The sequence below is a fragment of the Nomascus leucogenys genome, chromosome 17 (genome assembly GCF_006542625.1).
Source record: "Nomascus leucogenys isolate Asia chromosome 17, Asia_NLE_v1, whole genome shotgun sequence".
In the NCBI taxonomy this organism is placed as follows: domain Eukaryota; kingdom Metazoa; phylum Chordata; class Mammalia; order Primates; family Hylobatidae; genus Nomascus; species Nomascus leucogenys.
The window spans coordinates 81,750,681-81,764,076 of record NC_044397.1 but is presented as its reverse complement, the minus strand read 5'-3'; the positions used below and the strand labels follow the sequence as shown (position 1 = coordinate 81,764,076).

Here is a 13,396-nt window from a genome sequence, read left to right as displayed (position 1 = left end):
GCACCAAGCACCAAAGATAGAAACAAATGGCTCTCACCTTTGCATAATACCCACACTCAACAGTACCTAGAGCACATATACCTGCCCTCGGGCTTTCTCTGTAACAGAACCACAAAAATTTACAATGGCCCTTTCCTCTCTGCCAAACCTTCTAGCTCTTTTTTGAAAGCTTTACAATTAGTTGAGCGAGGTGGCTCACACCTGTAATCACAGCACTTTGGGAGGCCGAGGCGGGTGGATCACGAGGTCAGGAGATCAAGACCATCCTGGCTAATACAGTGAAACCCCGTCTCTACTAAAAATACAAAAAATTAGCTGGGCGTGGTGGCAAGCGCCTGTAGTCCCAGCTACTCGGGAGGCTGAGGCAGGAGAATCGCTGGAACCCGGGAGGCAGAGGTTGCAGTGAGCCGAGATCACGCCACTGCACTCCAGCCTGGGCAACAGAGCAGAAATTGTTTAGTTATTTAAAAAAAAAAAAAAAAAAAAATTAGCTGGGCATGGTGGCGCATGCCCTCAATCCCAGTTACTGCAGAGGCCAAGACGGGAGAATCACTTCAACCCAGGAGGCAGAGGTTGCAGTGAGCCGAGATCGTGCCACTGCACTCCAGCCTGGGCAACAGAGAGAGATTCTGTTTCAAAACAAAGCTTTATAATTTGAAAAATCATCATAAATTAAATCTGTTATTAACAATCTGTATAGGGTATTACACTTTAGTGGGATGGGCCTTAACACCTTGTAAAAATGTTGAAATCAGTGTTTTGGAAATGCATAAGCTTTAAAAATGTGTTACACAGCCAAGTACTTTAACAACTGCCTGAAACAGACTAGTAGAAACAAGTGCAAATATAAGCTATCCGGACAGACTGTCTATTGGGGGAGCGGCACACCAGGACTCCAATGACCCCTAACCACCAGCCACCTGTCCACATATCAGGTCATTTTTATTTTTACACAGGCTCTACTAGGGCTAGAGAAGGACCAAAGTCAAAGTTTTAGCTTTTTTCTAAGAGGTCCCACATCATATACATACACAAATTTAAGCCTACTCTACTGACGATTAAACCTTGAACACAAGAATACAGTATCAGTTACAAGCATTTGGGATTCTGAATCCCTTCTCTATAGATTTATCTATCAGACATCATTTAAATAGTTATTTGCCCCTATGTTTACAACTTTAGGTATCCTGGGACTTGGGAAGGCTTTAAATACATAAATAACTTAAAAATTAGTTGCAGAATCCTACAAGCAGAAAAGAATAGGAAATAATATACTTGAAGTATTTTTTGGTTTACCATTTCAAGAGCCTATATATTCAGAGTCATGACAGTTATGAGACTGAATAAATAGCATCAAAACCACCAGATGTGATTTACTTCTAACAAGACACACATCTTAAGGTGGGAGGATCGCTTGAGGCCAGGAGTTCAAGGCCAGCCTGGGCAATATAGTGAGATCACATCTCTACAAAAAATAAAGACACATATGTTAAGACAAGGCACAGTGGTTCACATCTGTAATCCCAGCACTTTGGGAGGCCAAGGTGGGCGGATCATGAGGTCAAGAGATCGAGACCATCCTGGCCAACATGGTGAAACCCCATCTCTACTAAAAATACAAAAATTAGCTGGGCTTGGTGGTACACGCCTGTAGTCTCAGCTACTCGGGAGGCTGAGGCAGGAGAATCGCTTGAACCCGGAAGGCGGAGGTTGCAGTGAGCTGAGATCGCACCACTGCACTCCAGCCTGGGGACAAGAGTGAGACTCCATCTCTTTAAAAAAAAAAAAAAAAAAAAAAAGACACACATGTTAAAATTCTGTACATTTAGGAAAAAAAAAAAAGACTTGCAGAACCTTACCTGCTCCCACCTCTACCAGAAATTGCAAATTACCTAATCAGAGAGTGTGAAAACTCAGTCCAGCTAAGCATTTAAAGTGACTGCCAATTATGACAGTGGTTAAAAACATTATACTTGTATCATTCACATAAATCTGTTTTTAAATTGAATAAGATTACTATGAAATGTTAATTTTTCTGGCTAGGCAGGGTGGTTCATGCCTGTAATCCCAGCACTTTGGGAGGCAGAGGCGGGTGGATCACCTGAGGTCGGCAGTTCAAGACCAGCCTGGCCAACATGGAGAAACCCTGTCTCTACTAAAAATACAAAAAAATTAGCTGGGCGTGGTGGCACATGCCTGTAATCCCAGCTACTCGGGAGGCTGAGGCATGAGAATCACTTGAACCTGGGAGGCAGAGGCTGCAGTGAGCCAAGATCGTGCCATTGCACTCCAGCCTGGGCAACAAGAGTAAAACTCTGTCTCAAGAAATTTTTTTAAAAAGTTAATTTTTCTCTTTCAAAATTGTAAGTTAATGTTTTTCTGTCTCCCGAGCACCTGGGCATAATGGTTGTCATTGGCAGGGCTCAAAACATAAGTTGAAAGAAAATGAAACTTCAAATAAGCAATGGAAATCAAACTGCAAACATCAACAACATTAAAATGTAATCCCTTAAGGCAGATTTATCAGTTGTGTACGGATTAATGTCATCTCAGGTTTTATGCAAGGTCAATAATATAGAATAACATTCTATTTTTTTTTTTCAGATGGAGTCTGGCTCTGTGGCCCAGGCTGGAGTACAGTGGCCTGATCTGAGCTCAGTGCAACCACCGTAGCCCGGGTTCAAGCAATTATCTTGCCTCAGCCTCCCGAGTAGCTGGGATTACAGGCGCCCACTACCACGCCCAGGTAATTTTTGTATTTTCAGTAGAGACAGGGTTTCGCCATGTTGATCAGGCTGGTCTCGAACTCCTGACCTCAGGTGACCCACCCACCTCGGCCTCCCAAAGGGCTGGGATTACAAGCTTAAGCTACCGAGCCCAGTCTGTTTTCTTCATTTTTAAAATAACAAGAAATAACATATTATAATCACTTTGCAGAGACCAATCTCTAGATTTTAAGGAGTTACAGTTTCAATTTTAATTTATAAATATTCATTTAGATGTTTTGATGTTATTTTACTAAAATGTCCATCTAGTCCTTTGATAAATTCAGAGATTTATGGTGGCAGTATGTAAACCAAATTAAAATGTACCATAAAACCAGGTAACTAGAATTTTATGTTTAATCAAAGCATTTGGAAGCAGTTTAGTGAAATTTCAGTATCTTAAATTATACTGTCATTAAACTTATTTTGAAAAAGTTAAATAGTAATACTGAAACACAAATCGTCCACAACCAAAAGTAAAATATATCAATCAGATCTACATATTTAAACACTACAGTGATTTTTTTTTTTTTTTTTTTTTGAGACTGTGTCTTGCTCTGTCACCCAGGCTGGAGTGCAGTGGTGCGATCTTGGCTCACTGCAAACTCCGCCTCCCGGGTTCAAGCAATTCTCCTGTCTCAGCCTCCCAGGTAGCTGGGATTACAGGCATGTGCCACCACTCCCAGCTAATTTTGTATTTTTAGTAGAGACAGGGTTTCTTCATCTTGATCAGGCTGGTCTCGAACTCCCGACCTCAGGTGATTCACCTGCCTCGGCCTCCCAAAGTGCTGGGATTACAGGCATGAGCCACCGCGCCTGGCCTATTTTTGTATATTTTAGTAGAGATGGGGTTTCACCATACTGACCAGCCTGGCCAACATTGGGAAACCCCATCTCTACTGAAAACACAAAAATTAGCCAGGTGTGGTGGCATGCACCTGTAATCCCAGCTACGTGAGATGGGAGGCTGAGGCAGGGGAATCTCTTGAACCTGGAAGGCAGAGGTTGCAGTGAGCTGAGATCACACCACTGCACACTCCAGCCTGGGCTACAGAGCGAGATTCCATCTCAAAAATAATAATAATAATAAGCAAAAATAAAAAATAAAATATACAAGATTTTCTGGGCTGGGCGCAGTGGCTCACGCCTATAATCTCAGCACTTTGGGAGGCCGAGGAGGGTGGATCACGAGGTCAGGAGATTGAGACCATCCTGGCTAACACGGTGAAACCCCGTCTCTACTAAAAATACAGAAAATTCGTCAGGCATGGTGGCACACGCCTGTAATCCCGGCTACTTGGGAGGCTGAGGCAGGAGAATCACTTGAGCCCAGGAGGCGGAGGCTGCAGTGAGCCGAGATCGTGCCACTGCATTCCTGCCTGGGAAACAGAGGGGGACTTCGCCTCAAAAAAAAAAAAAAACCACCATTAGAATTAAGTTTAGAGCACTGAACAAGTTCCAGTTAATACAATGTGTCATGCATATGCTATCTAAAAAGACTGCTCTGAGGTTTTCAGAGGTTTGGGGGTTTTCTTTTTTTATTTTTGGTTAAACATTGCACAACACATTTCTTCTTTCCATCATAATTGGGGTAAACCACATGCTGGAGTTTCCTGAAAATCAGAAAAATCTTTAACAAGTACTAATAATGAAACCTAAGATATTATTAATATCCTATTAATGACAAGATGTTTAAATAGGTTATAATGTATTATTGGCCCACATATGGGTGAATATACTTTACTCCTAAATCAAGTCCACTACTTTAATAGTATTTAACATATCACATTACTGCAATTACTCCCTATCTCACGTTCCAAAGAACCTTTAAAATTGCTTTTTAGGTCAGGTGCAGGGGCTCACACCTGTAATCCCAGCACTTTGGGAGGCCAAAGCGAATGGATCACTTGAGGCCAGGAGTTCAAGACCATCCTGGCCATCATGGTGAAACCCCCATCTCTACTAAAAAATACGAAAATTAGCTGAGCATGGTGGTAGGTGCTGGTAATCCCAGCTACTTGGGAGGCTGAGGCATGAGAATCGCTTGAACCTGGGAGGTGGAGGTTGCGGTGGGCTCAGATTGCAACACTGCACTCCAGCCTGGGTGACAGAGCAAGACTCTGTCTCAAAAAAAAAAAAAAAAAATTGCTTTTTAAAACAGTGAGGTGGTTGGGTTCGGTGGCTCATGCTGGTAATCCCGGCAATCTGAGGCCGAAGCAGGAGGATCACTTAACGCCAGGAGTTGGAGACCAGTTTGAGCAACAGAGTTCCCATCTCTACTAAAAATTTAAAAAGAAAGCAATTAACCAGGTGTGGTCTCAGCTCCTCAGGAGGCTAAGGTGGAAGGATCACTTCAGTCCAGAATTTAGAGGCTGCACTGAGCTATGATTATACCAGTATAATCATTCCAGCCTGGGCGGCAGAGTGAGACCCTGTCTCTAAAAAACAACAATAAACACAACAAAATAGTAAGGTGTGGTGCTAAGTCGTATTTTTTCTAAAAAAGCATACGTTCACAGATGCTCACATATACATGTAAATTTTCCCTAAAGGAACACAATAAGCTGCACAATAGTTGCATTTGAGGAAGGAGAAAAATAAATTATCATTTAAATTTTGCCATGTGCGCTATTTTTCTAAAACCTTCCAAGCTTTTTAATTAATTTAGGAAAAATTACTTTTACTTAGTTCCTGTGGGTGTTTTGTATACAGTATAACTAAGTATTACTTAGTTCCTATGGGTGTTTTGTATACAGTATAGAGTATTACTTAGTATAACTAAGTAAAACTGCTTTTACTTAGTTCCTGTGGGTGTTTTGTACACAGAAAATAGTTTAAGATTCCCTTAGATTTCTTTCGGTATGTACATTATTCATCAAGAGACCTAAGAATAAATAGGAACACTGAAGAAGCGTGTAACAATGCTTTACCAATATTGTTATAGATAGCACATCAAAATGCCAGAGACTGGGGAAAAATGCATGATCATGAGCTAAAGTTAGACTGGTATGGAAAAAATAACCTGCAGGTGATTAACAATTACCGTAAGTGACATATACAACATACAATAGTTATGTTTAAGTAGAGGGAAGTATCTGAATTTAAGGCAATGCATCATGTATATGAACAATGACCTTATTTTCACTAGTTGTAAGATATCCCCAGAAAAGTATTAGATTTATTACATTTAGGTAGATAAGTCTGTAGTAAGTAAGTATAAAGCTGCTCGTCTAAAATGAAGCACAAAACAAATTAAAAGAAAAAAATAAAATGAAGCACAAGCAAAGATTTCATCTTTGAAATTAGATGATCATAATCTTTGGACATTAGATGGTCATAATCATCTTTCCCTCTGTGCTGAATCATTGCCTTCAGAATACCACCACCATGTTAATACACTCGCCTTTAAAAAACCTCACTTCCACAGTCTGAGCAACAAAATAACAACTGTAACATGTTATAATCTATGCAATAAGATTCCATGAGTCTAATATTAATATAAACAAAGTAAATTGGGGAAAGTAAAGTTTATTCCAAATAATAAATGTAGATGCCCAGCATGGTGGCTCACACCTGTAATCCCAGCACTTTGGGAGACCAAGGTGGGTGGATTACCCGAAGTCAGGAGTTTGAGACCAGCCTGACCAACATGGTGAAACCTCGTCTCTACTAAAAATACAAAAAATTAGCCGGGCATGGTGGCAGGCACCTGTAATCCCAACTATTCGGGAGGCAGGAGAATCACTTGAGCCCAGGAGGCAGAGGTGGCAGTGAGCCCAGATCGCACCACTGCACTGCTGCCTGGGCGACAGAGCAAGACTCCATCTTAAACAAAATAAAAAACAAATAATAAACATAGAAAAAATAAACAGAAGTAGAAAGCCACCATTTGACAGCCACTATAGTAGCAGTGACAGTTGCTGACAAGAATCATCAATGGGTGCTAAAATTAGTGAAAGTATTGAGAGACAGAATCTTTACATTGTCTCAAAATATCTCCCCACGAAGTTCTTATTACAAAAGAAAAAAATAGTAACTTTACCCTGAAGAAGCCTGGCAGACACTACTTAACCAATTGGTCAAAGTTACCACCACTACTGAAACAAAAATCAACAAACACCATGTGCCTCTAGATGAGGTGCACTGAAAGCGATATCACTTCTGAGGAATTCCATCAAAAATGCCTCACCTGGTGCCAGGCACGGTGGCTCACGCCTGTAATCCTAGCACTTTGGGAGGCTGAGGCAGGATGATCACTTGAGGTCAGGAGTTCAAGACCAGCCTGCCCAACATGGTGAAACCTCGTCTCTACCAAAAACACAAAAAATTAGTGAAGTGCGGTGGTGGGCACCTGTAATCCCAGCTACTTGGGAGGCTGAGGGAGAATCGCTTGAACCTGGGAGGCAGAGGTTGCTGTGAGCCGAGATCGCACCACTGAACTCCAGCCTGGTCGACAGAGTGAGACTCTGACACACATACACACACACACACAAAGCCTCACCTGATGCTAACCATGGGAGACATCAGATAAACCCATATTGAGGGGCATTCCACAAAATAAACAAACAAAAAACTAGCTTATACTCCTCAAAACCAGGAAAGTCATTAAATCAAATGAAGGATTACAGGTCACTCATGCCTGTAATCCCAGCACTTAGGAGGCCAAGGCAGGCAGATCACTTGGGGCCAGGAGTTTGACACCAGCCTGGCCAACATGGTAAAACCCCGTCTCTACTAAAAATACAAAAAAATTAGCCAGGCATGGGGTGTGTGCCTGTAATCCCAGCTACTCGGGAGGCTGAGGAATGAGAATTGCTTCAATCTGGGTGCGGAGGTTGCAGTGAGCCGAGATCCCACCACTGCACTCCAGCCTAGACAACAGAGCAAGACTCTGTCTCGGAAAACAACAACAACAACAACAACAACAAAAAATGAAGACCAAGGAACTGTCCCAGATTAAAAGAAACCAAACAGGCTGGGCATAGGGACTCACACCAGCAATCTCAGCACTTGGGGAGGCTGGAATTTGGCAGGCAGATCTACCTGAGCTCAGGAGTTCGAGACCAGGCTGGTCAAAACAGTGAGCTCCTGATTCTACAAATAAAATTTAAAAATTAGCCAGGCATGATGGTGTGTGCCTGTAGACTCGGCTACTCAGGAGACTGAGGTGGGAGGATCCCTTGAGTCCAGGAGTTCGAGTTGCAGTGAGCCATGGTCACAGCACTGCTCTCCAGCCTGAGTGACAGAGCAAGCCTGGCTCAAAAATAAAAATAAAAAAAGACAAGAACCTATCCAGTGATAAAAGTCAGCCAGTTATTTTCTACATTTAACTAATATTTACCCAGGGCAAGGAAAGCTGTCTGAAACATGTCAGAGGCTGGACTCTCCATTTGGTCATCCTTAAAAATACAGTGAGTGACCACAAGGTTCCAGCCTCAAAATGTAAACTGTCAGAAGAAATGTTGATGGGGTCCTGAAATCATTATTAGATTTTGTTAAAGTTTTAGGAATAACAGAAGGAAACAAATGCTATTCATTTCCTTAGGCACAACCTGGTGTCAACATGTAGGGTTCACTTCAGTTTGAAGAACTTAAGTGTATTGGTAGATGCCCAGATGTCCAAATTCATTTCATCCTCCTCATGTGTATTTGTTTTCAGCAGTCCTTAACTATTTATTCTAAATACTTATCTTTTCAAAAATACATTTTAGAGACAGGGTCTCACTCTGTTGCTCAGGCTAGAGGGCAGTAGCACAATCACAGCTCACTGCAGCTCACTGGGCTCAAGCAATCCTCCCACCTCAGCCTCCCAAGTAGCTGGGACTACAGGCATGCACCATCACACTCAGCTAAATTTTTATTTTTTGTAGAGATGGGGGTCTCACTATGTTGCCCAGGCTGGTTTTTTTGTTTTTTTGTTTTTTGTTTTTGAGGCAGAGTCTCATTCTATCACCCAGGCTGGAGTGCACTGACCTGATCTCGGCTCAGTGCAGCCTCCACCTCCTGGGTTCAAACGATTCTCATGCCTCAGCCTCCTGAGGAGCTGGGACCACAGGCCACAACACCACACCTGGCTAATTCTTTTGTATTTTTAGTAGAGATGGGGTTTCACCATGTTGGTCAAGCTGGTCTCGATCTCCTGACCTCAAGGTATCTGCCCGCCTTGGCCTCCCAAAGTGCTGGAATTACAGGCGTGAGCCACTGCATCCAGCCACCCAGCCTGGTCTTGAACTCCTGGGCTCAAGCAATCCCCCGGGCTGCAGTTTCCCAAAGTGCTGGGATTACAAGCGTGAGACATCACACCTGGCAATATTTTATCTTTCATACACTTAGATTTTTCTTCTTTTTGTTTAGAATTTGGCATTTTTTCATTTGCTTCTCTTCCTATACCGATTTATTATCTTTTTTTTTTCCAAACTGACTTCCCTATCGAGGCTAATATGCCATGGAATTGCATAAAATCCTCACTTGCTCTTGTTATGATGTAAATACATATTCACCAGAATACCTGATACAGGCTGGGCGCGGTGGCTCACGCCTGTAATCCCAGCACTTTGGGAGACCGAGGTGGGCAGATCACGAGGTCAAGATATCAAGACCATCCTGGCTAACACGGTGAAACCCCGTCTCTACTAAAAATACAAAAAATTAGTTGGGCGTGGTGGTGGGCGTCTGTAGTTCCAGCTACTCAGGAGGCTGAGGCAGGAGAATGGCCTGAAACCGGGAGGCGGAGCTTGCAGTGAGCCGAGATTGCACCACTGCACTCCAGCCTGGAACAGAGCGAGACTCCGTCTGAAAAAAAAAAAAAAAATACCTGGTACAATTTTTTTTTTTTTTTTTTTTTTTTTTTTTTTTTTTGAGAGAGTCTTACTCTGTCGCCCTGGCTGGAGTGCAGTGGCGCAATCTTGGGTCTCTGCAAACCTCCGTCTCCCAGGCTCAAGAGATTCTCGTGCCTCAGCCTCCTGAGTAGCTGGGACCACAGGTGTGCGCTACCACACCCGGCTCATTTTTTGTATTTTTAGTAGAGATGGGGGTGGTTTAACTCTATTGGCCAGGCTGGTCTCGAACTCCCGAACTCAAGTGATCCATGTGGCCACCTCAGCCTCCCAAAGTTCTGCGATTACAGGCATGAGCCATCAAACCCAGCCACCTGATCTAATTTCAAACCATACATTAGAGTGGAGCAACCATTCTCAAAGTATGGTATAAAGAATCCCTGACACAGTTTTAGGAGGTCCAAGAAGTTAATACTATTTTCCTAATAACACTAAGATGTTATTTGCCTTTTCTGCTGTGTTGTATTTGCACTGATAGAGCAAAAGCAATGATGAGTAAAGCTGCTGGTCCTTAGCATGAAGCAACGCAGTGGCACCGAACTGTACTAGTAGTCACTGTATTCTTCTCTGGCATTTGCAGCAAAGAATTATGCAAACTGTTTAAAAATGTCCTAATCTCAATCCTTCAGTATACATCCTTTTATGATCTGTATGAAGAAAAGGGAAGTATGCATAAAGCACTTCTGCTACCTATCCTGGTTGTCTGCACAAAGAGCACTATGCAGTTGTTTGAGTTGCAAGACGAACCAGTCAAGCACCGTTTCTACCTGAAGAACTACAAGCAAAATGTAGTTACTTAAAAGCTTGAGTATCTGGCAGATACTTTCTCAAAAAGGAATAAAATGAGTCTGTCACTTCAGGTAAAATGATTTTCCTGAAGTATCTGTTGCCAAATGACTAAATTTGAGCTTTTAAGTAAAAAGTAGTATTTTGAAAAACTTCTATCTATTACCAATGAGCTTTGACAGCCTCCCAATCCTCGTGGATAAAGATCCTTTCAAAGTATAAGAGAATCAATGGATTCTTTTTTTGTAACAAGTACAAAAAAAATTCACTGATATGATTTCAGATTCCACGTTGAAACTAGACTTTAAAAAAACTACCACTTGGTGTTACAGCTCTTTTAGAATTTGTCCAGCAGGTGGTTTTCCGGTCTTTACCAGTAAGCCCCCACCCCCGCACCTCCGCAAAAAAGCTACCACTTGTAGCTGGGTGCAGTGGCTCACGCCTGTAATCCCAACACTTTGGGGAGGCCAAGGCACAAGGATCACTTGAAGCCCAGGAGTTCAAGACCAATCTGCACAACACAGTGAGATCCTGCCTCAATTTAAATTTAAAAAGGAATTTTTTTTTTTAACTACCACTTGTCATATTTTGATATAGGACCAAAGAATATCTGTAATTATTTATACTCCCTTCCTTTTCTAACTACATATCTATATGTGGCTGGATCTTCTTCATATACTTCAATCAAAGCAATACGTGACAACAAACTGAATGCAGTAGTGGTTACCAGTTTCCAGTTGCCTCTTAGGCCAAAGAAACTTACAAAAATGAAAAACAGTTCTCTTTTATAAGAGTGTTTTAGGGCCGGACACGGTGGCTCATGCCTCTAATCCCAGTACTTTGGGAGGCTGAGGTGGGCGGATCACTTGAGGTCAGGGGTTTGGGAACAGCCAACATGGTGAAACCTAGTCTCTACTAGAAATACAAAAACTAGTCAGGCGTGGTGGTGCACGCCTGTAGTCCCAGCTACTCGGGAAGCTGAGGCAGGAGAATCGCTTGAACCCAGAAGCGGGGGCTGCAGTGAGCTGAGATTGCATCACTGCACTCCAGCCTGGGTGCCAGAGCAAGACTGTCTCAAAAAAGAGTTTTTTATTTAAAATTTTATATTAACATGTAATGGGTTTTTTATAAAACCTCTATCATTCCAGGAGGCTGAGGCAGGAGAATCGCTTGAACCCAGGAGGTGGAGGTTGCAGTGAGACGAGATTGCACCATTGAACTCCACCTTGAGCAACAATAGCTAACCTCCATCTCAAAAACAAAACAAAACAAAACAAACCTCTATCATTCCTTATAACTGCTACAAAATACGCCACATAATATATTGTTAGGGCTGGGCACGGTGGTTCACGCCTGTAATCACAACACTTTCAGAGGCCAAGGCAAGCAGATCATTTGAGGTCAGGAGCTCGAGACCAGCCTGGCCAATGTGGTGAAACCCTGTCCTACTAAAAATACAAAAATTAGCCTGGTATGGTGGCAGGCGCCTATAATCTCAGCTACTCAGGAAGCTAAGGCAGGAGAATCACTTGAACACGGGAGGCAGAGGCTGCAGTGAACCAAGATTATACCACTGCACTCCAGCCTGGGTGACAGAGCAAGAAAAAAAAAAAAAGGAATATATGGTTAGAATAGGGTATTTTTTTTTTTTTTTGAGACAGAGTCTCCCACTGTCACCAAGGCTGGAGCACAGTGGCGTGATATCAGCTCACTGCAAGCTCTGCCTCCTGGGTCCACGCCATCCTCTTGCCTCAGCCTCCTGAGTAGCTGGGACTACAGGCACCCGCCACCACGCCCACCTAATTTTTTGTTTTTAGTAGAGATGGGGTTTCACCGTGTTAGCCAGGACGGTCTCAATCTCCTAACCTCGTGATCTGCCTGCCTCGGCCTCCCCAAGTGCTGGAATTACGGGTGTGAGCCACCACACCTGGCCAGAATAGGGTATGTTTTATTTTGATGGCCATTTAGGTTATTTCCTATTTTTAACTATTAAACAATACGGAAAAAACACATGTCTTTTTGCCAACTATGTCTTTGTAATACAATACTACAAGTGAAATTGCTGTTATGGAGAAAGGCATTAAACATGCCTCAAAGTTACAAATAGTTGAACATTATTTTAAAGTGCTTATTCTTTCCCTTTAAACATGGGTTCCACCAGGCGTGGTGGCTCACACCTGTAATCCTAACACTTTGGGAGGCTAAGACGGGTGAATCACGAGGTCGGGAGTTCAAGACCAGCCTGGCCGACATGGTGAAACTCCATCTCTATTAAAAATACAAAAAATTAGCTGGGCCATGTGGCGGGCACCTGTAATCCCAGCTACTCAGGAGGCTGAGGCAAGAGAATCACTTGAACCCAGGAGGCAGAGGTTGCAGTGAGCCGAGATCGTGCCATTGCACTCCAGCCTGGGCAACAGTGTGAGACTCATCTCAAAAAAAAAAAAAGGGGGGGGGAGTGGGGCCGGGCGCAGTGGCTCACACCTATAATCCCAGCACTTTGGGAGGCCGAGGCAGGCGGATAATGAGGTCAGAAGATCGAGACCATCCTGGCCAACATGGCGAAATCCCATCTCTACCAAAAATACAAAAATTAGCTGGGCATGGTGGTGCACACCTGTAGTCCCAGCTACTCTGGAGGCCGAGGCAGGAGAATCGCTTGAACCTGAGAGGTGGAGGTTGTAGTGAGCCGAGATCATGCCACTGCAATCCAGCCTGGTGACAGAGCTAGACTCCGTCTCAAAAAAAAAAAAAAAAAAAAAAAAAAAAAAAAAAACCACGGGTTCACCAGGCGCAGTGGCTCACTCCTGTATACCCAGCATTTTAGGAGGCTGAGGCAGGCAGATCACTTGAGGTCAGGAGTTCAAGACCAGCCTGGTCAACATGGTGAATCCCCTGTCTCTACTAAAAATACAAAAATTAGCTGGGTACGGTGGCACCAGCCTGTAATCCCAGCTACTCGGGAGGCTGAGGCGCGAGAATCCCTTACCCGGCAGGCAGAGGTTGTAG

The 13,396-nt window shown here is 43.2% G+C and overlaps 1 protein-coding gene and 1 non-coding gene across 3 annotated transcripts in view; one reads left to right on the top strand and one right to left on the bottom strand.

Moving 5' to 3' along the window:
- The window catches only part of IGF2BP3 (insulin like growth factor 2 mRNA binding protein 3), a 159,974-nt gene that overhangs the window by 128,613 nt on the left and 17,965 nt on the right, over positions 1-13,396 (bottom strand). The window lies entirely within an intron of this gene.
- Positions 10,709-10,773, top strand: LOC115831034. Its single transcript, XR_004026584.1, has one exon. It is a non-coding gene; the product is annotated as a U7 small nuclear RNA (small nuclear RNA).